General features: G+C 45.1%; 1 protein-coding gene across 1 annotated transcript in view; it reads right to left on the bottom strand.

The window, feature by feature from the left end:
• The window catches only part of ACKR3 (atypical chemokine receptor 3), a 39200-nt gene extending 17747 nt beyond the window's left edge, over nucleotides 1-21453 (bottom strand). The window contains exon 1 of the mRNA XM_013942641.2: nucleotides 21432-21453. The gene's annotated coding sequence lies outside the window, so the exon portion shown is untranslated. The remainder of the gene's footprint in view (nucleotides 1-21431) is intronic.
• Nucleotides 21454-27464: the final 6011 nt, after the last annotated feature.

The raw sequence follows: 27464 nt of genomic DNA, 5'->3' as shown, positions 1-27464 counted from the left end.
CAGACTGGTAGTTTATACCAGCCAAGCATTTGGACAATTTTTGTTTCTGTAGAAACTCTTGTTGTTACTGGGGTCCTAAACGCTGGCTTTAGGTACAAGTCACACTGGCAACTGCCCATGGCCCAATGCCATAGGAAGCCAGAGAGGTCTTAGACTACACCAGGAGCTCAAATTATTCAGTGTGAGCACAAGGAGGAGGAGGCCTGTGCTTTAGCTTCTGTCCAGGGCCCCTGCAAAGCTAATCCTATCCAATTGCACTACTACTTTTTTTCCAAAGAAGAAATAAACAGTCTTTTGTACTAAGCATAAGGCTGCCTTCTCTCTAAGGACGATTTGTCATCCAGGACAAATTCATGAGTTCGTTCCATTTTTGTCCCAACTCTTCAAAGTGGTATTTTTACTTTATGATGTCACATCAGTTGGTTCTGCCTTTGTGCCAGAAAGAGTCCTCACGATAGTTCCTACCTTTCCTTCTCTTCAAAGCCAAACAAAAACAGCCAAAACGACCACAAACACAGACCAACTCATCAACTGTTTAAAGCTTGCACATCAAATTCCACGCACACGCTAGACCCATGCAAATACACACGTTAGGAGCTGAAGCCCATTTCCTCTTAGACAGCAAACACCAAGACTGCAATCGATAACGTTGTTCCACGAAGAGGAGTAACTGGCAGATGGCAAAATCGGCTCTGAACTGCCCCGTGAGAGGGTCCGGCTCTGAAACAAGAAGAATGGCTCAGTTGCCTTCTCCGTACCAACAGGGACTCTGTTGTACTGAACTGAAACCTTGAACTCATTACAATGTCACTCTGTCTTTGGATGTGATATCCTGTGGGGGAATCTTCTGGGAACGTATTTTGGTTCAGACTTGGGTCAAGGAGAGTTGACTTGACCTTAAAATAAATCCAGGCAATCTCGAGCTGAAGAGCTATTGACTACTGTTTGCAATACAATAAAGTAAGGAGATCAAACTCGGTTGAAGCCCAGGGTTAACATAAATCCAAGAAGAAAAGGGAACAAGAATATTCATTCACTACCATGACAAAGGGAACATTTTTTGCGTGGGCAGAATTCAGAACAGGGACACAAAGCACTTCCCAGGCAGCATTTTAGTGTCCCATATGGTTAGTGCGTGCTGTTTAGCTGCGCTGATATCTTCAGCAGACTGGCAGTAAGATAAGAGGTACACAACTGTACGTGTGTGTGAGAGGGTTTTGTTGGCTTTTTCTTTTTTTTACGTCACTAGATGGAGTTCCTCTGTTTGCACACAGGGTAGCTTTTGTGAGAGGTATTTTATATGGATCCCTGAGGAAAGATCTCAGCGAACAGGCTCTAAGCACTATTGTGTGCACGTGTGTGTAACGACTCTCCAGTAACTTTTGGTTTACGGTCCAGGGGAAACTCCAGTTGTACTCGTTGCGGGTCCAAGGTGAAATCTTGCCCCTGACTCATGCCAAGGGGAGTTGTGCCATTAATTTCACTGGGGCTGGGACTTCTCCTCTTCCAGGGTCTTTCTGCCTATTTGTTGGACACAGTTATTTTTCAACCAGCTCATACTTCCCAGGTCTGTATTGCAGGAACGGCAAGAGATGTTTCCTACCCACACTGTAATGTATCCCCAGAAGAACCCTGCAGATTCCTCCCAATGCTCCTCTTTCTCAGACCTCAGAATTCAGAAGCAGCAGTTTGAGACACCAGCCCTTTGGCAAGACCCATAACTCATACCCAACTCAATACATTTTTAAGCCTCTGAATATGCTGGAGCTGCTGGTTATCCAGCAAATGGTCAGAAGAATCCTCTGGCTGCCCAGCAGACAAACCACAGTAATTTTACCAAAGTTACAACTTTGAGAGTGTAAATCTGTCCTACAAGGATCCAGCCCACATGTACCCAGAACAAGCTGCAGATAACAGTAAGATCTAGTGATCCTTGAATATCACCTTTTATCATGCCTGATAAATGTCCTCACAGCTATCATCAGCTCCTCGAGCTTGGGTGTGTTTCCAGCCCCAAACAGCCAGCTCATCTCAGGGTAAGGACTTTAATGTAGTTTAGCCTTTCCGCTAGCATCCACAATCCACCCTTTTTTGCAGTAAGGATCAGGCCAAATCTCCCCAATCTTGCCAGTCCTCCAGTGCCTTCCCACCATCACCTTCTCTCAAGCACACTGAGGAACAGACACCTTCTTCTACACTTCATCAGGGAAGAAACTGAGCAGCTCAGCTCATGGCAGCAGAGACCCGCAACGCTGGGGCAGGAGCTTCATGTAAGATACATCAGTCTGGACAAGACTGACCAGGGTAGCTGCTTATAGGAGATAAAGCCAACCTCTATGGTAAGAGAGGGGTGCCAGATTCCCCGTCTGAGTGCAACTATTTCTGAACATAGCCCAGGGAAAGCTGTATTCTTTTATTTCACTAAAACCCATTTTATTACCCAGCTTGTGCTCTAATGTAGATGATCCCTTTGTTTAAAGGATAAATTATACTGCTTCTTCCCATCTCCCACTGTGATTGCATGATTCCCGGTCAGACTGTATAATGTTTGATCTAAGAATGTATAAACTCCACTAAACAAAGCTGCAATAGAAAGTTGAATAATAAGTCAGCACTTCAACCACTCTGGGAAAAAAAAAGAAAAAAAAGAGGTGAGTTTGACAAAGTAACACACTGAGAGAGTCTGGGAATCTTTCAGATGAGATAAAGTATTTTAAGAGGGATGCAATATTCAAACTCAGCATTTCACATCTGCACACTTTAAAACTGTCAGGAACTTCACCCCTGACTCAAGTGAAATCTTCACAAATTGGGATTCTTTTACCACAGTGCGAAAATTAACACTTTCAATTGCAATTAGCAGTGCTACAGCCCCACTCACACTTTGCTCCAAGAACAAGTTGCACATGAATATTCACAGCCAATCAACGCCCTTTAACAACGGCTTTCTAGGAAAAACATTCCCAGCGCATGTCTCTCCTCCAGCACGCGAGTGAGAGTGGAAAGGCTCCGACCCTTCTCCCCAGAGCGTCCTTACAGGTACTTGGTCATCTTCCCAATAGGGAGCTCTGGGATTAAATCTCTTCTCATCTCACGTGCAGCGCAGTGGGGAGCGTTCTGCTGGGGAGAGGTTTGAGGGTTATACACGTGAAAGTATTTTCCAATGGCCATGTCTTTCCTTCACAAAAATATCAGTGGTTACAACGGCTCCACTTCTCAATGCCTATCTTCCCTGAGTCAAGGCATACATTTGCTGTACCAACTTAAAACACCGTTTTTATCCGGTACAAACACTAGGGAAACAAGTCCCAGAGATTTTCCACCCATCAGTAGAGGTTACAGTGAGGAGGGGACCTGCACTGTCTTTTATCTGTTACCTTTCCCTTCTCTGCTCAGGTACAAAGCACATTGCAGTGACAGCATCCGAGTCCTTTCTGCATGACATGACAGCACCAAGTAAAAAGATTGGAAGAGAGGGAGGATATTGATTTTAATTATTGATTTTAATATCGTAAGTTTGATAGAGAGAGTTAAACAGTTCTTTTAAAGCTGCAAACAGCCTGCAACTTTAAGCAGTAGCCATTTCAACACCATCTCTTCTGACCAGCATAATTAAGTTCGAATCAGAGGAAGCAGGATAAGAAATGCAAAGAGGGGAAATCACTAAGGAGAGGGAAAAAATCCCGGCACTACCTCACAGATAGTCACATTTCAAAGCACATGAAGAAACCCCTGGTGAGGCAATGAAAGCCAAGCATTCCCTCTTAAAAAAATAACAAGTCATGAGCTCTGTTACAAAGCCTTCCCAGTGCACGCTGACATGCTACCAACCAGATCTGGACCAAAAAATCTGCTGAGAGCTTTAGAAATACAAGTAAAATACCACCTCTTGGTGTCGGTTCATCCCCAAGCCAGTATGAAGTCATCCACAGAATCTGTGGAGGAGGCAGAGGGTGGGTGGCTGTTATGCCGTGGGGAAGAGGGCATACGATTTATTGGGGAGCTAAGGAGGTTACCCTGCTCTACCCTTTGCCTTTAGTCGGGCAGGCTGGCCCATCTTCTCCCTGATGGGTGATGGCTCCTCCTGCCTCCTTCCATAGGATAGCAGGACCTTTCGTTTCCAGTGTTCACTCCAGCACTTTTCAACCGCACTGAGTTTGCAAGACAGGAAAGCAAAATAAAAGTAATTGTTTTCCAAGTGTGATATTACTGGCACTTGTCAAAGAGAAAGAGCAGATTCCCTGGGGCTCCTTTCCCCTCTTTAAATAGCCAGAGATGTTCTCCACCAGAATAGCTTTCCAATGAAAGGCCAGAAATAAATTTGGAGCTGATCTCAAGCCTACCAGCACAAATCAGTGGAACCCCTGCCATCCTCAGCAAAGCCAGGAGAGTGGAAAGCAGAGAAACAGGCTCCCCTGAGTTTAAAATCTTTACTTAAAACTGGACTCCAGGAAGGTGGACACAAAATAATGTCTGAAAGGAGATGGTGGCTATTTACAGGATGGAAAGGAATACTATATTTACAGGGCCATGGGATGCATTTAAAAAGTTTCATCTGAAGCAAATTCAGAACCAGTGAGGCATCCAAAATGAGGCAAACAACAAAGCCATTTATTAAATCCTACTCAGGGCTTTAGAGCAAATGCAAGTTTAAAAGCAAGTTGCAAATAGCTCTGAAAATACCTTCTCGCTTTGCAGAGAATTTTATAAGGCCAAATCAGGTACTAAAGTTCTCAACAGCAGTTGTTTTGCTTGGCCACCTAACAAAATCACCTTACATCACTTAATGGAAACTTCAGGCTAGCCCTGGAAAATTCCCTGACCCACCTATAGAGCTGGTGGGGAGTTTTCCAACAAGCGGACTTGGAATTTCTTAGGAAAACAACAGTGAAGTTTTCAGCAGAAAAAAATGTTGGATTTTGTAGAAATATTTCAATTTTCCAGGAGGAAAATCTAAGGAACAAGGTCTTATTTTCAGGGAAGGTGAAGTCATCATTCAATCTAGTTCAACTGTTTTTCCCCACCCTTTGTGGTTGAAGCTTTCTGCTGCAGCTCCTTTACCAAGACTCATCCAACTCTCTCCCAGGAGAGACATCGCTTCTTTGGCATCCCTGTTGTATCTTGAGAAACACAGTCCGGCCAAAGGAGAATAGAGGCAGCTGCTCCAAGTTGATTACTTTTTTCTTGCCTGGGCCTGTCATGTTTCTTGCACAGAAAAACAAGGAGTTATTCATGTTTTCGACACAGAAAAGAAAAATACATTTGTTTTTTAAGCTAGGCTACAATGATGAGAATTAAGATGCTGATGTCAACCACAACAGTGTAATGAGCACACACCCCACAACTGGCTCCAGAAGCATGGGAGGGAAGGCAGAGAGTTATTTATGAATTATTGCATGAAGCCAGGAGACAGAGTTGTGAGCAGCAGGATAGCGACCAGGCCAGCTGCAATTTCTGCTGGTCGCTCTAAACACTCTGGATCCCTGAACAAGCCATTAACGGCCAGATGAATGAAAGCAGGGTCAAAAGGCACTTCCAATAGGTCTGAAAGATCTTCACTGTGCAGTTAATTGTTCAGGCAAGAAGCCCACACATCAAGGATGACTGGTCTTGGGAAGCAGGCGTTATGCATGCTTTTTGAGCTTTCCTGGTTTTCAAGGCAGGCATTTTGTTTTATTCTTCAAAATTTGGGCACAAAGTATTTATTAGCACAGACAGGTGTTTGGTTAGCAAACATCTGGAGCCAATGACCAGTCGCTTCAAAACAACTTATTGTGCAAGTGAGAAGCATGCTGGGAGGTCAAAAGCGAAACAAGAGTGAATTTAGGGCAGTCACCGGGACATGCCTCGTAATTGGTCTTGCAAGCATGCACAGTATGTTTACACAGAGCAAAAGGTACCACTTACTACATTTGTGCTCTAACTATCAATAACGCATTGTGATTTACCGGGAGTTCAGGGCAGGTCAATATGCCATGAACAATTCCTTTGCTACAAAGATCAGCGTTCTTCAGTGACTGGTATTTACTTTATGCCGTGAGCGATACAACCGCTACTAGTACCGCATGAGCTAATCCAAGCAGACGGGGGTGTGCTGATGATATCTCAGCCCCTCAAGATCTGCTTTGTTAAAGGACCACCATGCCCTGCTTTACTACAAGAATTTGCTGGCATTAAGTAAGCGCGCCTGAAGGAAAAGTTAGCTAGAAATCCCAGTATCCAGTGAGAAATAAAGACTGCTTCTTTCTGTATGTTTACTTACTCAGCAGCAATCTCCTGGCCTCTCAAGAAAAACACGCATTTTTAAATTTTCAACTAGCATTTACATGTCCGTAACAAATCCACATAGATGAATACAGAACTTTAACTAGGAAACGCAGCCAGGTTAAGTGGTTACAAGTGCTTTCGAGACCATTGTGGTTAAAAGCTAAGGTGACATGAAGCAACAGAAAACCCTCCCAGCAAATGTAATGCTGGGGATAGAAGTCATCTCTGAAATAACCAAAAACAAAGCCATTTATTTACTCTTAAAAATGGTCCAAGATGACTGGGAATAGCATAAGCCTCCCTCACCTGCTGTTTTGGAGCAAGAAACTCTGAGGCAACGGAGGCTTTTCAGCCCTTGCGTACATTCAGTCATCCATCTCTTCTCTGAGTTACACCTGAAACTCCACACTCGGGACAGTTGCTTTTGTCATCCGTTAGGAACTGATGCCACCAGTTCACATGAAACAGCCCATCAGGTACTTATCAGAAAGAGGGTAAAACAACACTACCGGGAGTCAAAACATGGCTCTGCTGAAGATAATACAAGTTAAGTTTATCTGAGCAGACCAAGGTTAGACTGGACAAAAACACTCCTATCAGCAACTGTAAAGCTGTAGAGTTTTAAAATACAATTGATCACACCCCTGGAGAACGGCATTCTCTGAGAAAAGGAATTTCTCACCCAGCCTTGCACAGAGGCAAAAGCAGAGCCTTGGTCTGCTTCCCTGGCTGAGGGTCCCAACAGTAGTGGTTGCACTTGGCAGAGATGATCCTCTCTACAGAGGAGCCCTTCTTCCTCTCACGGGGGCGACAGCACCACTGGGTCTTTCACCCGAACCTCATTGATAGTGTATTAGGGAATGCGAACACTGATGTTAACTGTTCCTAGCAGATTTGGCTCCCACCTGCCAAGATTTCTACCGAGTCACAACCGGAGCCAACTTCTGAGCATGCATCACAGCTCCACGAAGCAGCAAGGAGAGATTCCAGGGAGGACCCCAGGAAGAGGATTCAGGAAGCCAAATTACCGTGCTCATACCTCTGCAGGAGCTTCAATCGCATACGGTTGCCACATAGGTTCAGAGAAACTTTAGACTTATCATTAGCACTTTTCTCTTCTCTTCCCTGCAGATGATTCAAGGGCTTTCACGGGAGCCTGGTGCATGTGTCAATACCATCTGTAAGGACCCTCATTTTGGGGTATTAACAAATGTTTAACTGAACAACTGAAAAAACATGTGAAGAAATAAATTACCAAGAATCTCACGTGATCATGCAATCCCATGATGCACTTAAGATATATACAAGAATAATTTACAATTGTATTATAAAATTGCTTGTACCTTTAAAGTAATACTCACGCTGCAGAGAAATGCATAAATCAGCACTGCAGAGGTCTTTCAAAACTGCCGTTACTTAGGGTTTATGAGTGGGCTATGATATTCAACTTTAATGTGTGTGGGGGGATGTACGCCTACAAACCAGACACGTTCTTCCATTCCGTGGTCTTTCGGCTGTCAAATCAAATACAGAAATAGCTTCAAAAAGGGTTTAGAAGATGGAGGCGCACCCCAAGAACCTGAGAAATTATACCTGCTCCTATGGACACAAAGGCATCTGAACTACTGAGGAGCAGAAAAGCTTTAACACATGCAAGGTTATAGCTTGTGATGACACGGAGCTATTGGCAGCTGCCCAACTCATTATGCCCAGTCATCCTTTGAAGGCTATCGTTCTGTGAAACAGAAATCAATACCCCACACAGCTACATGTTGAGCCGGGGGGTCGTGACACTATATTACTGACAAAGTGAAGAATGAAGGGATATGTCGGCAGCCCCAGGTGCAGCCAATTTCCCCTCGGCATAGGATCACGTAGAGGTAGGAAGTGCCGTGCTGGTTGATCCTAGAACCCAAAGTGAAGGAGGGGAGGTAGTAACACAATACAGCGCTTTTTACCTCTAGGTTACTGGTTCAGATCTGGCTAGCATCACAAAATGCTCCGGGAGGCTGAATTACGGTCCCTCCAGGCTAGCACGAAGGCAAATCAATGGAGTGGCCGATGCTGCTGATGGATATTTTACATTAGCCCTGCACGGCCAAGCTGACAACATCGGCCCAGCGTCACACCGATGCCTTCCACAAGCCCTGCCTCCGCTTTAAAACACCGATAACTTGATACTACAGGGCATTTCTTTATCGTGAGAATGTTACAAAGTAGAGGCAAGTTGCAAAGAAAATGCACCTTTAAGTGAACCGTTTCAATACGGAGCGACCCAAAGAATCTGTGTTAGTAATGGATGAAAAAAAATTTAACCACATGTGGCAGTATCACGATTACTAAATTCTTTGGAGCTCTTTGTTGCCCTATCAAGACACTATAGTGTCCTGCTGGGCTCAAACCACTCAATTCTGGAGGCAGGCTCCAACTGCTTCTCCTTGCTGTCCAAGAAATTATCACAGAGGACTTCACGCAATTAGGCCTCAAAAATAGGGATGTCAGTCTTCCAGAGGAACTAAGCCTGTTTCATAAAAGATACTTCAGCCTTTGCCTTCGCTGCAAAAGGAAGGTGTTTTTCACCCTGAGGATCTGTATGAAAGACAGACACTAGTCAAAACACAGCAAGCCACTGCAGTTTTTACCTCTTTGTAACTTGTCGAGGTGAATGTCAGCGGAAAATCTCAGAGGTGATAAGGCACAGAGGTGGCCATCTAAACCTTGGTAATAAATAAATAAATAAAAATCCCACCCCAGTGTTTTTAGTAAAGACAAACCTGGTCTCTCTCAACGACAGGACTCCATTCAGAAATCAGCAGTAGAAGCATAATAACCTGCAAAAAGCCAGCAGTCTCACACCTCACAATTTCTCCCTGCGGACCTCTTTCAGAATCTGCAGCCTTTTACAACCTGGCTGAGCACTACCCATCTCAGGGATGTCTTACCTTTCACAGGCACCATTTGCATTTTCTCTTAGCTGGCCTGGTGAAAGACGTTTTAAGGATATATTTCTCACAGACCACGGGTAGCTCTAACGTCTTTGGGGATTTGAGGTGCACTTTGTAAACTACTGATCTCTCACGCAAGGAATAACAGGGGGAGGATGTACCGGGATAATATTTGTATTGAATGTACGTTGTTCAAGAGCGTACTTAAAAAACAGCTGTGTAAGCAAACTGAATAAGGAGAAGTATCTCTGGCGAAACCCAGCTTTGCAGCATGCAGGCTGGAGGTCAACGCAAGAACAAGGTGTATCGGGAAAGAGGGAAATTCAAGGCTCTGGATTGCACTCTTGCTTTCTTCCGCTCCTTCCATTTCTGAACCTCTCTCACCTAGGCGATCTCTCAGCTTAGCATCCTCCAGAATGAACACTGGGAGCCCCCAAAATAAAAAGGCTGTAATGACTCAACCTGGATATAAAATCGACCTACCTGGATATAAATTAGCACCCCAGCAAGACATACCGTCTGAATCTACATGCTTCCATTTGAGCAGCCATGTCTCATTCAGCCAGGGTCAAAATGACAAAGCTGAGAAAATTAGGGAGAGGAGATGCGAGTTCTCACTTCAGCACTTCCTTCAACATCTTCCTCCAAAGAGCCTAAGGCTTTTTACCTTGCCAAAACGTATATTAAGACAACAGAACTCTGCATTCACTCCAGACATGAAAAGCAGCAATAAATGGACAGAGGAAGTAGAATTAAGGTTTTCTAGAGGAATCGGCCTCATAAAGCTTTCAAAAGCTGCAGTTGACATATCCTTTGGATAGATCTAAGCCATTTTTAAAAACGACCCAGAGGGCAAATAGTTCCATTTAGAAAAAAAAACCTACACGTTGCATTTTGGACAGGCTAGAATCCCTGAGCACATATTTCACAGCCAATTTATGAGTGCGAAAGGGCTATTCACCTAGAGTATCCATCACACCTCCAACTGTCCAGGCATCCCGGAAAATGGGGCCTAATTCCTCCTTTTTGTTCCTTGACATGGAATTTATTCTGAATTGAAACAACAGTAGCAGCCAGGGAAAATAGATGTGCACAGCCCCTCAAGGCCAGTTATGAGTTTATTTCTTTCACTTCTCTGCCTTTGCCCAGTTTCTCAAGGTAACTGTTCTCTCCACTCTCTGAAGACATCCACCACCTTTTCTTCATCTTTCCCCAGATACCAAGTGCTTCCTTGCATTACAACCCTGTGCTCAGCCTTCTGCCTACTCCATTTTTAAATCCCTCTTTAAAACTCATTTTGGTCAGGGTGCTTACAAGCAACTCCCACTGGTGGATTTGGAGAATCCCTCTTGCCACTTCCCTCCCGTTTCCTGGGACATCTCTCAGTAGCTTGGAGCAAGGACCTTCTTGCACGGCTAGAAAAACACCATGGGCGACTAGCACATTCTCACAGGATTCCTGCCCAGAGAAAAGTTAGAGGAGTTTTGTTTCAGTAACTTTTACTGCTTTTTTCTCTATAGCAGCATGTAACTCATGCTTCAGGCAGTAGCAAAAGAAAGGCAAATATACAGCAGTGCGAACAATAAATCACTCTGTAGGGAGAGAGTTTGGGGTTGGCCTGTCTGCATACAAGATCAACGCAGGCTGCCTTTGCGACAGAATAAGGATTTAGACCCTCTACCCTCCCAGAAAAGATCCAAAACAGTTCTTATTAATCAGGTTGTTTTGATGCTGAAGCTTAAGAAGTTTAGACTGAACCTACAGCTCAAGCAAACCTCAGTGAAGTCATGGGAGGAAGCTGCGGCAGGACTGGGCCTGAGTCAGGATCAGAGCAGTTAATCCAATTCTGAGTCATGGAAACCAACTCCTCATTGCTATTATAGTTACACCAACACAGTCCAACTGATGCAACTAGAGCTACTCTTGACTTGCAAAGACTTAATTGAAGAGAATAAGAGTCACCGACAGACGAATGTCTCTTAACTTTAATGACAGCAGGGTTTCACCACAAAGCTTTTATCCAAAACATTCCCTAAATATCTTCACTCAGCAAAACAGCACTGAAAATTTTGTACTTTATTTTTAGTTTCTAATTCTGTCTCTGAATAACGGAGACACCATGAAATAAAGGTAGTCCTGCACATCTGTTTCTTCCCTAATTCAGGGTTCAGTGGAAAGCACAGAAACAACTAAAATCAAAAATTTACAGATAAAAACCGCATTTAGCTTTATGCAGGAGCAAAGGTGTTCAGTACTGGACAACTATTTGGGCTCTGACTGTGGCTGGTCCAGAAAATATTATCTGCAAAATTCTCCTTTTATTCTTTTTGGTCAGGATGTGAAATGTCAATGATTTAGAGCATACTGACATTTGAAAAATCTCCATCCTTCCTGGCCACACCAACAAATGGAAATTGTCAGAAGATAGGAAATAAAATGAGAAACTGATTCTTGGCTGAACTACGATTTGCAGTTAAGTTTTAGATTTCCCTTAACTTCCAGAGGTTCATTACACAGCTTTCATTTGATGAAATCAATTATATGGTACACTGCAGATAAGTTAGCGAATTAGCTTTGCTTATGCTAATGTCTATCACTTCTGGGTGGCTTTTGCTTAGCAGAGAAGATGGGAAGAAGGTATGGTATTTAATGTTGTTGGGTTTTTTTGTTTTTGTGGTTTTGTTTTTTTTTAAGGCAGGAATGTGCCTGACTATGCCAGGACAAATTCCATTCCTCATCACTATCACCCGGATCTGGATAGCAATCCCAACACAGTCTGCAAATGTGCTCAGCTCCCATTTTATTTCTCCAAAGCCCACAAGTGCAAAGAAGCTTTTTTTCCATTGACAATTTGAACACTAATTGTGGGGAAGAGGGGAGATGTCAACATTTGCTAGAGCTTTCGGTTATTTTCGGAAACCTGGGAGAACAGTTCCCCCAAAATCTTTTTGGGGCATGATTTTGCAAAGTGTGAGGTACTTGAGTCCTGATCCAGCAAAGCGTATGCATGCGTTTAACCTCAAGTGTCTGCCTAATCCCACAGAAGCAAACGCAACGCTTGGTAGGGTGACGGCCACCACATATACCGCATGGCAGGATCATATCCTTGGTGACTCAGTAAGCCCGTAAAACACTAAATCCATGTGCAGCGGTCTATGCTCAACTGGCTGGAACTGATACTCAGAAATCTTTCCAAACAAAAGGAAATTACTTGGGAGTGTCTTATTGTAAATCAAGTTTCTGGAAACTCCCTGCACCACTTGAAAAAGCAATACATTTCCAGAAAAAGAAAAACAAATGAGCAAAGTCAAAACTAAGGTTTTGTTTGTTTTAGCAAAAGAATCAACCCCCAGGAGTGAAATTTTATACTGCACCTCTAACAGGCTGGATTCCTGTCCTCACCTTCCTCCTAGACTTCTCCCTCCATCAAGGCTGGTCTCTGGCTGTCTCTGGAGAATCCTCCTCTAGCCACTTAAAAAGCTTTTTGTGCCACTTTATGGCACCAGCCTTTTATGTGGTCTGAAAGTTAGACCAATGTTTAGATCCTTACCTGCTGGATCTGAGCTCAGGCTGCTAAGCTTTAAGTCTCCAATATGATCACAGAACCTAAACGTACTGCAAAGAGATTTGGACGCATAAGAACTTACTTTTTCATAAATGGAGATTTATTAAATTTTAGCCTCAGCATCAGATTTCTGCTGTACCTGAAGCAAACACCACCCATTAATGAGAGAAACATGGGTATTTTTCATAAAAATTAACACACAAAACATTTGAAAGCTACATCCTTTAGCTTCCTAAGCCTAATAAATTCAATTTTCACACATGAAAACGCATCAAACTGCAAAAAAAGACTGCTCCAGAGCTATGCAATCATTTTCTCCAGCTTCACAGAAATGATGCTGGGCTCAGACTTCACAAACCGTTGAAGCGAGACACATCAGGGAAGTTCCTACAGCTTGGCACTGTGTTATTGTGGTCACCGGCTTTGGGTTGGCTCGGAGCGTGGGCCAAGCAAGCCCACGTCTCCCCACAGCATACTGCTGGGACGTACATTAAGTGGATGAACTAGGGTGACCAAGCGGGGTGTAGAAAGCAACAGTGAGAAGAGGGGGTCGGGTGGGAGGAATTTTAAAAGAAAAAATGTCGAAGCTTTGGCACGGCGTTCCCAACTGATATCAAATAGTAGCACCAGCCGGTTGCTAGCGGATGTGCTCCATATGAAAATGAGAGGCCTGGTTTCTGTAATTCACAGCAAGAATGAACGGACTAAACCTCGCAAATGCAATGCCTGTATGAAGTTGTCTTCAGAGAAAGAACTTGTAAGGCAAGATGGCTTTTATTTCAACACTTAGGCTACGGACACCTGCTTATCCCCAGCAGGTTCTGAACTAGCCGAGATAGGGACAGGAATTCGGCAGAGACCGGTGCCAAAGGTCTGTTACCACGGCCAGGCCCGGCGCCAGCCGACAGAGAATGGGTGATCGCACTGCTCCGAGAAGCTAGCGTGACAGCAGAAAGGAATTCAAACCACAATGGTTTGCAATCCATTTGCATCCATTTGCAAGTATTTCAGCCTCACCTTACCCAACGTCAAAGTTACTTTTTCCGTTTCACCTTCCTAGACTTCCCGACCATCTTCTTTGCACCTATAGCACTTCTCACATGGTTCTTCTCCCTGACCTTTCTGCTGTCCTGTTCCCCCACTGAAATGGCTCTTTTCTTTGCCTGTATTTACTAATGTGGCCTGTGAAAATTCAGTCTCAGTCAACTCTCCCTGACCTACGTTCAGGCTGTATCATACAAAACTTCCTCATGTTAACCAGACACATTAGATATGCTTGAGTTAGCAAGGAAATGAAAACAGGCCACAGGAAAGAAGTAGGTTGGAGGAAAAGAAGGAATTGTAATTCTAAGCAATCACGTCAAGTCAGAGCCAGTCATGTCATGTTATCCATGTTTGAAGGTCCCTTCTGTCAAAATAGCATCTCTGTAGCAAAGGAAGAATCTTGCACACCGTCCTGCAGTGTTTTGTTATGTTACGCTTATTCTTGGCATAGGCAGACTGTGGCTACATGCCACATAATTCCACAATCCTACTGCTTATTTTGCACAAGCAGAGCCTAGAAAACCTGGCTTGCAGATATGACAGAGAGTTTGTGAAGGCTGGCACCTCTTCTGACAGCAGCAGATGGACCCTACCCCTCCCAACCTTAGAAGAGCAGCAAACTCCCTGCCTTGCAACACAGCTTACAGACCGGTATGGCCCCTTCCCGTTATCCCTCCTCATCCCATGAAAGGAGCAGCCTGGCCCCATCCCAAGCCCCTATCCTTGGCATAAGAAAATTCCCACCCTGAACCATGAAGCTAATTTTGTGTCACACCTCTTGACTCTAGGGAGGGAAACCTGCAAATGTAAATCTCTGCAGAATTAGGGCCGCAGCCATCCATTCAGTCAACATGTCCTGAGAAGATCAAGGGGCACTCTGAAAAAACACATCAAACTCCTGTTGACCACTGAAGGCTCAAATCCTGTCAAATCAATGCTTAGACTTAGCCTGGCAGCACTTTTTCTAACAGACTTCCAAGGACAGTAACAACACAGCAATTGTGTACAACCAAATCCTGACATCCAGCACAAATTTCTTTATTTAGTGGATTATTCAGTGAACAGTGGATTATTAAAGTCTGCGCTGAAAGTCTGAAGCTAGAATCTAGCCAAAATTCACATTAGCCAGTCACAAACTACAAACAGGTCACTTTGATTTACGTCAAGGTTGAACTTGGTTCAACATCTTTATTGCACCCCACAAAAAGGGTACGATATTTGGATTTCTCATTTGTGGTTTGAATAACTTACAGTCCATCAGAAAGTGATTGGTATTGTCAGGGGAAGCTTCCAAAAATGCTTTACAGAGCTTTCATGCAGGTCTGGGAAAGGAGTTTGGATAGGAATTCACGAGTTTTGTTCTGTATCAAGACTTTCCAATTTCTTTAAAAAGTCATGAAAATTCCAGCAAAAAAACTGTTTCTGAAACAAGCTTGTTTTCCCTAATGCTAGTTCTAATGCAAACACAAGGAAAGATTCCAGCACTAATATGAGCAACTCTTTTACCCACCTCATAAAAATGGCTGAAAGTCAGAAATTAAGTCCATTTTATTCCTCTTCAAAGATCGCCTCAGCCCCTTTTTGTGCTCGAGGATCTCAGGGGACCGTGCAGAGGTGAAGACAGCACTGATAACCCCATTTTAAGGTTGAGTAAATTGAGGTATTGAGCAGTTTCTGTGACTTACCCAAGCAGAACCATAATTTTAATTCATTTGCATGTGAAATACTGTGTCCCAAATTAACCTAGCCAGTTGAAAATATGACTCATTAAAAATGGAAGCTCTGTGGGGGGTCTAACTGTCATTTAATATATATATTTATATTTCCTAGCTCAAGGGAGTATAAAACTAGTTCTAACACTCATTATGCCCATTTCATTAATGTATTTTTAATATTGTGATGTAGTTTGGTATTTTTCCGTTGTTAATGTCCCTAATAGCCCATCTTCTCTGTATAGTGAGGATGCGCCCCTTCAGCAGAACAGGAGCTGCAGGAGTGAAAACCACGACTGATGGAACGAGGATCCTGAACATGGAGGTTTGGGCTATTGCAGTGACTCAGCCGTGACCTGGAATCAGTCTTTGCTCTTGGTAACTTAGAGACCTTCTAGCAGTTGGTCTTAAGCTTTTCATACCTAATCACCTTGCTGTACTGTAGTCTTTAACATAATATGGAAAGAAACAAACCAAAGCAACTATCTCCAAAATAGTCCCACAGATTATGGCCTTGGGAGAAGACATTCAAGAAACATTAAAGGTCAGGTTTAAATCCACAAGAATCATGAAATGCATAGTTACAAATGAAACTACCTCCTTAACACACTGGACCGAATTCAACCCTGCTACAAACCAACAGGCAGATGAACGTGGTCCAGCAACAGCTAAGAATTCCAGTCAGTATTATAATGAAAGCTTGTCCAAGGTTTGAACCCAGGAACAATTAACCTTGACAACCTTGACAGATTCAGGTTTTAAAGAACAGTTTCCTGGATTTCATGCTTTCATGAGGCTTTGATTATTATTTTAATGCAGTTGTTTGTGGTTTAACTTCCCCCTTTTTTTTTTTCATATGGTCACATTGAAAAGATAAAAGTCTATGGGCTTGCGGCAAGAGTCAAAGGAAGGCCAAAGTCCAACCTACCTCCAAGCCTATCGCACTTCTCTGACACGCTTCCAGAGAAAGGGGAAGTCAAATAGACTCTGCAGATAGTTTAGGGCTGACTTGTCTCAGACTTTTTGGAAAGGGGAGAACAACTCATTAGGCTAAAAGAAGAGCCAAAAGTGGTTATAAAAGCACTCTTTTAGGCAACTAAAATAAGAGAAGCCAACAGATTTTTACGTACTTCCCAGCAGCAAGTCTACAGTCACCCATATAACACTGCCAATAGCCCTCCATGCTTGGCAAGGTTCCCATTCAACCATCTGGAGCTCATCCATCAAGGTGCAACTTTGAGGAGGAAGGCTGAGAGCCTGGCAAAGGTGTTCAAATAGCAGCTGGGAAGACAGAGCCTTGGCTCCCAAGCTCCAGCACAGTTTCACTTGACAGCAGCTGAGGGTTCATCTCTTCTACAGCAACTGCAGATGGTGCAGGTAATCCCAAATTAACTTTAAACTAACTAGCACAGTTGCCACTGAGAGTGGCAGAGCACAGCATGTGTGTTGAAACCCTCCCAAGAGGCTAAGCAGGTAGCTGAGCCGTTAGCCCAGGAGGCTGCACTTTTATTGATACCAAGGCTAGTTAAGCCAGTTCATCTCATGTCTCCATGAATCACAAAGCCATTGTAATTCCTGCATCTTAGAGGAATCCTGAATCACTTCTGTTCTCATCAGCTGACATTTTGATCTTGCTGATGTCTTCAGCAGAAATCCACCTGACTGAGGGCCAGGATTTTTTTCTGCACCTCAGACTCTCCTTTGAAGGCAAGCAGTGATATTCACCCTCCTTGAGGGCCGTTAATGAGAACATGCTCTTTAGTTACCAGGTAGAAGTACAGCTCTGAAGCTTCTACCAGAGTTGTTCCAGACAATGCAGCCATGGGTGGTCTTTAAATAAGAGGAAAGAAATCAAAGACAGGGAGTGACCTGGTCAAATCAGCCAGGGAAGAAGATGTAGGGGGGAGGTGGGAGAGAGCAAGTGCACTGCAAGTGTTTCAGTTTTCTTCCCATGTCCATTGGACAGCAAACTAGCAGTGGCGGAAGAGTTCACAAGTGCTCTCAATATTGCCAAAGATCACATCATAGGACTTGCATCTACACTGTCAGAAAATATGCCATCAGCATAAGGGAAAAGCAAGCTTCAATCTAACATAATGCATATCTATATTCTATATATAGCCTCTCCCAACACAACATACACGCACTTGTGTCCCCACGGCATTTTTTTGGCCACACTTACATTGCATTTGCACAGCATTCACTGGAATCAATCATTAGGTCATATGTGTAGGTAGGCTTTCCCTCTTTTATCCTAAAGCTAAATTGGTGGGCACCTTGCTGGAGATGAAGGGAATGGGGGGGAAAACAACAGGGGAATAGGGAAAGGACAGATTCTTTGCCATGAAGCCACTACTACTGCACATAACAGTATTAAATTCTAAATACTGTTTCGCATTCAGTGTCTTGGTCCTTCCAGAGCCTCTTGACCAGAATGGCTCCTCAAGACATTTTCCTGTATATTTAGGTATTTTAGTCCTTGCTGGCACGCTGTAGACACTCTTAGTTCTCTCCTTAAAAATCTCACACCTTTCTGGCCTCATACCAGGAGCCACTGCTTACGTGTTGATGAAAATATTAGGCCAGGCCTGGAAAGCACTCTTCCCGTGGGCTGTACAGAGCACAGGGCTGCAACGTGGGTTTTCAAGCATGCAGCTTTCACTGAGGCGGACTGATCACCAGCCAAAGTTAAAGCAAAGCCCGGTCTCTATCATTCCTACCAGGATCTGCTACCACGGTTTAAATCACCTGTGATAGGTGATGGAGGGTGGTGGTGAGGAGGACAAGACCCAGGGAAGCACCCAGCTGAGCTCTGCAGAGATGATGTATCTACAAACAGAATTCACTCCCCCCCCAGTCCAAAAGAGCACCAGTATCACAGCTGAATCATGTCTTATCTCAGATTTTCAATCACTAAAATCACAGCACAGCGGCAAAGGGTATAGTAATAATTTTCAGTCTGTCCTGCCCCACATTTTTTGAACTACTCTTGAAAGCTACTGCAAGTGCTTTAGGGAGAAAAAAAAAAAACATCCAGTAATGCAGAATGGCCATATTTTAATATTGTGTACATCATGGTCAGGCTCGTAGCAGATCACCAACCTTGGGCAAAACTCAGTTAGAGAGGAAAAAAATGTCAATAGCGGCACAGAAGCCTGCAAAAGGAGCATTACGCACCCAAAGAAAAAAGACACAGAACACTAACAAACTGACTTCACGCAGCTCCCAAGAAATAAATGAGCCATGGGCAAACTGGATTTTCATGAAGAAATTGGTCATAGCTTAGCATAGACCTAAAGAAATAGCTTCTGGGACCAAATCAGGACTACTCAAGTATACAGCAGTTTGTGAAAACTTTTAAGTACTCAGACCTGCTGCTGGGCACAGAACGATTCAGACTCTGCCACATCCTTCTCCTTATGGCTTTAAGGTATCATCTGAGCACAACATTTTTGTGCTGCCCGACATGTTCAGGTCCTCGACCTGGTAATGATATCACATCTGCTACTTATCAGAGAATGAGAAAGGCTCCCCTCCTTGCCTTCTCCCATATCCAGGCTGGGGTGAACCCAGCACATCCCCTCATGCAGAGCAACACGGTGTTGTGTCTGTGAGAGCTGAAAGCCGTCAGGCTATAGCTCAAACAAATCGGATCTAATCACCCTTATCAGAAGGGTGATAAAATCAGCAAAACTGAGAGGCTATGAAAACACAGGTGGGGTAGTCTTTGGCGATGGACACAGAAAGCTGACACTTCTGAAGAGCTGTTTTCTTATACAGATTCCATCCTGTAGGGGACATCAGGCTATTACTGAAGATCAGGGTTTGTGCAGGTTCTCTGCCATTTTTTACAGAGCTAAAGACGTGTTATTTCCCAAACTGCCTCTGGAAGAGAGTCAGACTAGACACAAAGAGGGCTATATTCCAGAATCCCCTGTGGCTTCTAAATTTTTGACAAAGTGGTCACAAAACCACTCTAACCCGCCAGCAACAGACGGCCTAACGCCACACTGGCCAGATTCTTACCGGGTACAACGGCGTCCAAACACAACACAGGGAGACAGACCCAGGCGCCGCAGAGGCCATAGAAGCCGCAGGCTTATTTTATTAGCACCTCTCCCCAGCCCCCGGCAGAACCCTTGCCTAGGCATGAGACTGGAGGCGAGGGTTTTCCGAGCCCTGCACCCTGCTTTACGGCACAACGCAGTCCTGGTCGCTCAGAGAAGCACGGCAACGCAGTAAACATCAATTCTACGTAGCAATGTCAGCAGTTAAACTGCTGACATAGACGTGTGCTACACAGAGCAGTGCTCTAGTTTTCCATTCTGCCGGGCTGCACGGGTGCAGACACACGTATCCCAAGGCTGGCCCTCCTCTGCCTGTTCAGCAGGCTTCGGATCCTGGATCAGCCAGCCGAAGGTCAGAGTACCCGAACAGGAACGGTCTGAGGCACGTTTTCTGCCTCGAGCTGCCCGTACTTTCCGAACCAGGGTTGTGATGAGCCTGTGATTTCTCTGGCTATAGTCAGCCTCAAAGGAAGCCACCTGGAATCCCTGGCCAGCAGAAGGAGAACTACTGCCCTTGTATGACTCACCTTCCCATTGCCAAGAAGCCTGGGAAACATTCGGGGGAACAGGATTTGAAGGATGAGTAGTATATTAGTACACAGACAGACAGTGAACTTCCTGAAACGCATCCGATAACTGTGTTAGTCACGATGGCTGCTGAGCCCTGACCTCTACTCCAGTGAGCGTGACGCAAAACAAAGCTCCACTTACTTAATTTTGACACTAGCAGTGAATGTCATACAGCAGTGGAAAAAGTAAGGGTTGAAAAAGACCTCAGGAGGTCATCTAGTCCATCTCTGCGCCTCACGGAAGAATCAACTCTATATTATTCCTGTCAAGCACATGTCTAACCTGTTCTGAAAGGCCTCTGATGATAAAAGCAACGTATTCTAGACCTTTGCTATTTATACCAAAATTTTGAGACTACTTGAAGAATGGAGGGCACAGAGGGGGACAGCTGCATAATAGCCAGACCACGCATTAGAGAAATGCTGCTGGATCTGCCATGTATATCAGCACAAAACATAGCGACAGGACCACCAGCAATGGAAGAAAGGCATGAAAGTGGAGCGCTCCAACCTTTCTGGCCAGGACACCTGGCAAGGTCCTGACATTGGCAGAGCTGGCAGGGACCAACCCTCCTTTACTACGCAAAGCACAGGCACAAATCTCTACGCCCACTAGTTCCTGCAATTGCTGCCTCCCGCAGGAGCCAGCCTGGAGTTGTTCTCAGGGATAATAATTAAATAAATAGTGAAGCCGTGTTCTCAGCTGCACAGGAGAGGTCGTTTTAGCAGGATGAGGGCAATGACTGAACAGTCCGGACACATTTACAGAAGCGCGCATGCCTCTTAAAAGAAGAGTGGAAACGCTTTGCACAAAATCCCATTAGCAAATAACAGGATTTCTGGGAGCACCATCTGTGCACCACATTGAACATTTGCCCCAGAGTGCAGACTAAAGCACATTACATGTGGAAAGCCAGACAAAAGAATATACAATAATACCACAGACACAAAGGCAGGGAGAGCACATGTAAGATGGGAAGGAAGCCAGAAGAGACATTTTTCCCCCCATCCTCACAATGCCCAAATCTCATTCCCTTCACACCTTCCCACAACGAGTCCTGAGGCATCTTACATCCCTTCTCTGCCCACTGTAAGTCCCAGAGAGGGGGAAAAGTCTTGTCATGAATGAGAAATAGCTGGTAAACCAAAACCCTCCAGCGCAAGGTGACGCAGAGGTCTAATATGAAAGCTAGCTGGAAAACATTTCTTCTCCTCAGGTGTTTTTCAACAAGGTGTCTCATAATTTTAAGTCAACAGGTTACCTGAAAAAGACTCTGTCTCCTCCCTGAACTTCTTCAGCTCTGTTTCAACAGAAAGGGCCCTGGAGAAAGTCCAAGAGGAGCCACACACACAGGTAATTCTGGAACGAAGCAAGAGAGAATTAGGTTTGAGTGGGTTTGGGAGAGCAAAACAAACACAACTTTGCAAATCAGCAGCTCGAAGCAGCGACCTCCATCAACTTTCAAGCATCGCCTTTCCTTCGCACTTGCAAACGTCTCCCTCTTTGTCTGCCCTCCCAAGGGCTCTTCAACAACATGTTCCAAAACAGCTACTACAGCAATTATACTCAATTAATTGATTTGCATATCCCCAAAGCCCCATCATTAGTGCAACACAGCCAAGCATGTTAGTGTTTAATAATATCAGTCAACAATTATTCGTAACATCCCGTTCTGGCAGACCTAAATATAGAGGCAAGCATTCACGCGAAAACAAAAAGGAGGAAAAAAAAAAAAAAAAAAACAGCAGCTAAACAAAAGAATTAATTTAGAGCAAAATTAGGATTGTAGAAACAAGACAGACTAAAGACAAGGTCAGATGTGCTGCTCCCAGTTCACGCATGACTCTCCCAACCTGCCTACTCCCAGTTACTCAGCTAGCTGTAACTAACTAAAGTGGTTTTCCTCTTGCAGTAAATAGCCAGCAAGCCACAATGAGTATATACCCAGTGGAGTAGAAAAGACAAGAGACAACTTTCACAGCCTGTTGGCCCCGGTACAGAAAAGTACTTCAACAAAAGCTTGAGATGGTTTCCATTCAGGACAACACTTAGGCACATGCTGAAATTTAAGTACGTGCTTAAATCCAGATCCTCCTCAATCCAGGCCCTAATAAAAGAAAAAAGACTGCTAATGCACTAGAAGCTATGTTCCTCTCCCCCATCGAAACGGCCACGCGTTGCCTTCCCGACTGCACTGCCGTAATACAGCACACTGAGGCTGGGAATCCCAAACCTTGGCAAACTCTTCCCCAGGTGAGGAACCTGCTAAGGGCAGAAGATATGGCCGGGGGGGGATACAAGGCTGCAGAAATCAGACCCTCAGTGGACCATTGCATGAAACAGGTCACAAGGTTTCCAGTGACACAATGTCCCTGAAAGAGGATGGTCAAAGGTTTAAAAACACAGACATCACTCCTTCTACAGCTACGGACAAAAAATGGGCACAGTCTCCCACTTTCCGGGCAATTGCAGACCTGCTCAACGTTTTCCATCACGGCTTGTACCGGCAGGGATTTTGCAGGAGAGGGAAGGGGTGGGAGGGAACATGTACAATGTCCTTGGTTCCAATTTTCTAGTCATTTTTAGCAAGCCGCACCTCTTAGGGACCATATGCTCTTCACTAATCTCCAGATCCCAAGCCAAAGCTTAGAGCGTAAGCCCTTGAGGATAAAAGCTGCGGTTTTGTGCTGGAACTGGATAGCACCTCACACAGATATCAGAGCCCAGAGGTACCATCTGAATGGAAATAACACAGAGTCAACGAGAAAACGAGTATCTCCAGGGAGCTTCAGATCAGGGCTGCTCTTCTTACCCAGGCAAAACTGCCACCAGCTCCTGCGGGAGCTCGAGGGCTAGGGCAGGGGCGACTGGGGAGCCCTGGCCCCACGAGTGCACCTGCAGGTCTAATACTATTTCTCATTCAAATTCTAATAGTACTAAATTCTAAATACTACTTCTCATTCAAACCCTGACAGGCTCCATGTCCCAAACTGAAAGATGAACAGCGCGTTATCAGTGCATTTTAAGCAATGCAATACTAATATAATTGTCGCTCCAGTTGGGCTGGTAAAAGTGCCGGCGTCTGGACACCTTAAAGCTACCATTAAACAGCTTGAAAAAACATTGGTGCAGCTCTGCGCCGCGTGGATACACCTCCTTGGAAGCCCCTTGTCAACAGCAGCGTGTGGAGAAGCGTTCCAGGTGCAAGAGATCTCCCTTCCTAGCACTGCTTAAGATTAAAATAAATCATTCCCACCGCAGTCCTGCAGCACCAGGGTGAATCAGGAAGCAGTCTGACGGCCTAACCAAAAAACACGTTCCATATGGTTTTTACTGCGGTCCCAGGCCTGCGTCTGCCCAATCCGTATAGAAACATGCTATCACAAAGAGACCTGCTGTCAGCTCCTCTCCTTAGCAGCCTTTTGAAAGACAGAAATCCATTGTAGCAACATTGCCTCTTAGAGAAAGGTTAATTGCGTGCAATATTAAGTTTAGTGGGGAAAAAAAAAAAAAGCAGAAATGCGTGGGGTTAAGCAAACACCAGAACGTTTTTCAAATTAGTCCCAACATTTGTTGGTTGCTTTTCCTACCTAATCCTCACAATCAGGCTCGTGGATTTGTGTTTCGCCATGTTAGACTCACAAACCCCGGGCTGTAATTGAAACCAGAACCTTGCTCGCAAGACGAGTGATTGAGCAAAGGAACCACGCTTAACCAAGCTGTGGTTCAAAAGAGCCTGAAACCCAAGTCACCGATATAAACCTGCCCCGTGTCGCACACCGAGAGGGAGACGCGATCACCTCGGTCTGATCGCCCTTCGCCGTGGTGCAGCACTGAAAACTTGCACACCTGCCACTCGCGTGGGTCTGGGACCCTCCTCTCCCCCAGCGCAGGACTCAGCCTGGTCCACCACTTTTCAACATACTACGCGCAGCAGCACACGGTACCAAGAGGAGGTTTTGCAAGAGCCCAGCATCGGATTACCAAATCTCCCCGCAGCTGGAGCCGGAGTCTCGAGAGAGCTCCGCTTCCCTCCTCTAGGCAGCCAAATTTCAAACACTGGCTGAGCACACAGCGACCGAGCACGACCACCACCACGTTTCCACAGACGTTGTGCACAGAAATGCAACAGTATTGCTTTAAATAATATCCGAGCCCTCTAGTGGTGCCTGCTCTGTTCGGTGTTTCAGACACCATTCAAAAAGCGGCAACACGTGCATATTTCAATTTTGGGTGGTTTTGTGTATTTAGGAACCTTTTTACCTGGGATCCAGCTCTGCTTGTGGGGTTCCTTCATGTTTGCATTCCTTCAGTGAGAGCGTCTACTCTACTGGCCTGGCCAGGAGATCTGAAGAACTATCAGGTCTGAAGAATTCAGGACCCAAATGATTGAAAATAGAAGCTGATGATTCAACATATGAATTGGTATGAACGGCTTTATTAAAAGCATGATTTTTTTTGTTTAATTGTTGCATGAATCAGGCAAATTTTAAGTGTTCGTTTCCTTGATTTTAAGTACTGGGAACAGTTTGGGGAAGGTAGGAACACTGTCATCATATTATCACGGCGGGTGGTCTTCAAATAATGATCTTGTTTCAAGGAATTCGCATGTGGGCCAGGAACTGCAGTGTTTTTCTGGGGACCATCATCAAAAAAATGCAGATAGTACAGAGCATGATAGCTTTCCATATGCTAAAGCACACGCTGATGAAGCAAAGAGAACTCATCTTGCCCTAAAACAGCCGCCAAGCAAAACGGATGACTTCAGCTCCTCCGCTGGTATAAACTGGTAAACTTCCAGAGGAACCAAAGGTAAAGAGTTAGTTTACACCACTGGAGGAGCTGGCCACAGCCTTGCTGCAAGTCACTGCTCTTCACCGAGCTGACCGTCCGTCCTGCTCTAAGAATCCCTTTTGCTTATTGGGGAAATTAAGCCAGGAGGGGTTCAATAGCCTCTTCCCATTTTAGCAGGTCAAGCCAGACTGCCAGCAGGGTAGTGACATCTTCAGCTTTCCCCACTCACTGCATCGCAAACATCCAACAGAGGCCCAGGCTGTGGCTCCAACGCCACTTCTCTCGGCGGCAAAGCCATCCTAAGCTTCCTTAATCTGCCTCCAGTTCATCCCAAGGTCTCGCAAACAGTTTTGCCAGCACAACTGCGGGGCAGCGTAAGGTCTGGAAATAGCAGAGGACGGCGGGAAGGAAGGAACTGGCCGTCAAGACAAATGTCCCTCAAACCATGGCCTTCATCCAAGACCACGGGGAAGGAGCGACTGTGCCCGTGCACCTCACACCCTGGCACAGAGATGCATTTCCCAGCACCCATTTCCCTCTGCTTTGGCTCCGTCTATACTGCAGCTGCACTAGAGCTCACTTCCAACGCTGCAAATCGCACCAGCTGAAATCCCTTGAAGAGAAGCATGCCAGCTTTCCAGCTCGGCGCCCAGGGCTCGCGTTAAGAGCAGCCACCGGCTACTGCCTGCAGACTAAACAAAGCCTTTTCCACGGCCCGCAGTCTGCATCCCTAATCGGAGAGTCATACGACGTGAAATCTGCTATTCTCATTTCTTTCATTCCCCCCCCCGCCTCAATCAGGCCTGATTCGGGGAGCTATGTTGTGCCTTAACAGTAGGAAGGAATAAAATGCAACCTCTCATTAGCAGCATTCTAAACAGAAAAAGAACTAAGGTTTTAAAGCCCCCTTGCCTCTTGTTGGCCTTCTAACTTCCTACGCTGCCTGTAACCACACAAAAACCCGCTGGTAGGTGTGCCCAAGCAATGAACTGCAGAAAGCACGAACAGGAAGCAAGGCAAGCTGCAATTATAGCGAACCACTTCAAAAAGCCTTCAGTTTTGCTCAGAATCTCTTGAAAGGAGCCTTGCCACTCACAGACCTTCACTCTTCATCTTTTACCAATTAAAAAAAAAAAAAAAAACCTGCTAGTCTGACTTTCCGCGTTTTTCTCGGGTAAAAAGAGGGTTTCTGGAACCTAGGGTCTAAAAGCACAACACATAGGAAATGTAAACACTTCCTTAGAACAATTTTCATTTCTTTGTAAAAGTACCTGGCAGCTTTCACTGCCTCCTGAGAGTGACTGACAGATTTTAGGGGGAAAAAACTAGGACAGCAGTGGCCACGCTGCAATCTTGCTGCCTAATGAAGAGGAAATAAAAAAACAAGGCTTAAAATGCACAACGCTGAAGACCTGAAGAAGGTATTTACCCTCTACCTGGGGTAAACATTTCCTACCTGCTGTAATTACTGTGAAAGGTTATCAGGGACATCTCCACATGCAAGCAAGAAAAAATAATGTAAGCGTTTCATGCGGTTAGTGCAGCTTTTTTAGTCAATACAGCAAAGCACTGACATTGTACCATACCAGATGATATCAGCAAACAGGCTCTTTTCGCAGAAAGGACACGCATAAGAACACTGAGGATATAATGCACGTTCCAATATCTCGCTATCTCGTTTTTACATAGCCATTAAAATAAGTTCAAACAAACGAAAACACTCGATAAAAGGGAAAGAATGCGTATGCAAGACTTCACAGCGACAGAGCGAAGTAATGCTCTGAAGGGAGTATAAAAGAGTTCAGGTCACAAATCTGACTGGATTTAAGAGCCAAATTCCTCCGGGGTGCTGACCGCCGAGCTGCGGCCGTTGCAGAGGTTATCGCTTCCCGCCGCCAGCGCCCAAGCGGAGGGGTCGGGCCGGCGAGGATACCTGCGCCTCCGCGTGCTGCGGCGGAGGTCGGTCCACGCGAGCTTAGCGCGCCGCAAGCTGCGGCGGCTGCCCCAGCCCACAGCGCCGATTAGGCGGTTCCCTCCTCCGGCAGCACGACGGTAACGTATGGAACTGCTTTGGATATTCACCTGCCAAACAGCCTGAGCTGGCGGATTCCTCCGTGAATCCCAGGTGCAAGATTATCTTTAGTTCCTCCGTTATAAGCTGCACGCGTATCTGTCGTTCACGCGGTAGGAGAGAGAGTGATTGCACTGCGCAGCAGCCAGCTCTCCTCTGGAAGAGGGACCGTCTCGAACCTAAAGAGCAAAACAGGACGACGGAGCAAAATTAGTTTCAGGCTCCGCAGGCCTCATCCAAAGCCTAATGAAGACAGAGGGAGTGTTTCCTTCGGCTGCAGCTTTGCGGAAGCCTCAATAGCAAGGAGAACATTAAAATGCCAAGGGCAGAGTGACGGCTGAGAGCTCTCATATCTCAAACAACAAGACGACCTGCAGATTCAAACCCAGTCATCAAATCAACCCTTTGGCCTTCTGCACCACATTAAGT

This window comes from Apteryx mantelli, chromosome 6 (assembly GCF_036417845.1).
Source record: "Apteryx mantelli isolate bAptMan1 chromosome 6, bAptMan1.hap1, whole genome shotgun sequence".
Taxonomy (NCBI): Eukaryota; Metazoa; Chordata; class Aves; order Apterygiformes; family Apterygidae; genus Apteryx; species Apteryx mantelli.
The sequence above is the reverse complement of the archived record's forward strand: the minus strand, read 5'-3'. Positions and strand labels throughout refer to the sequence as shown.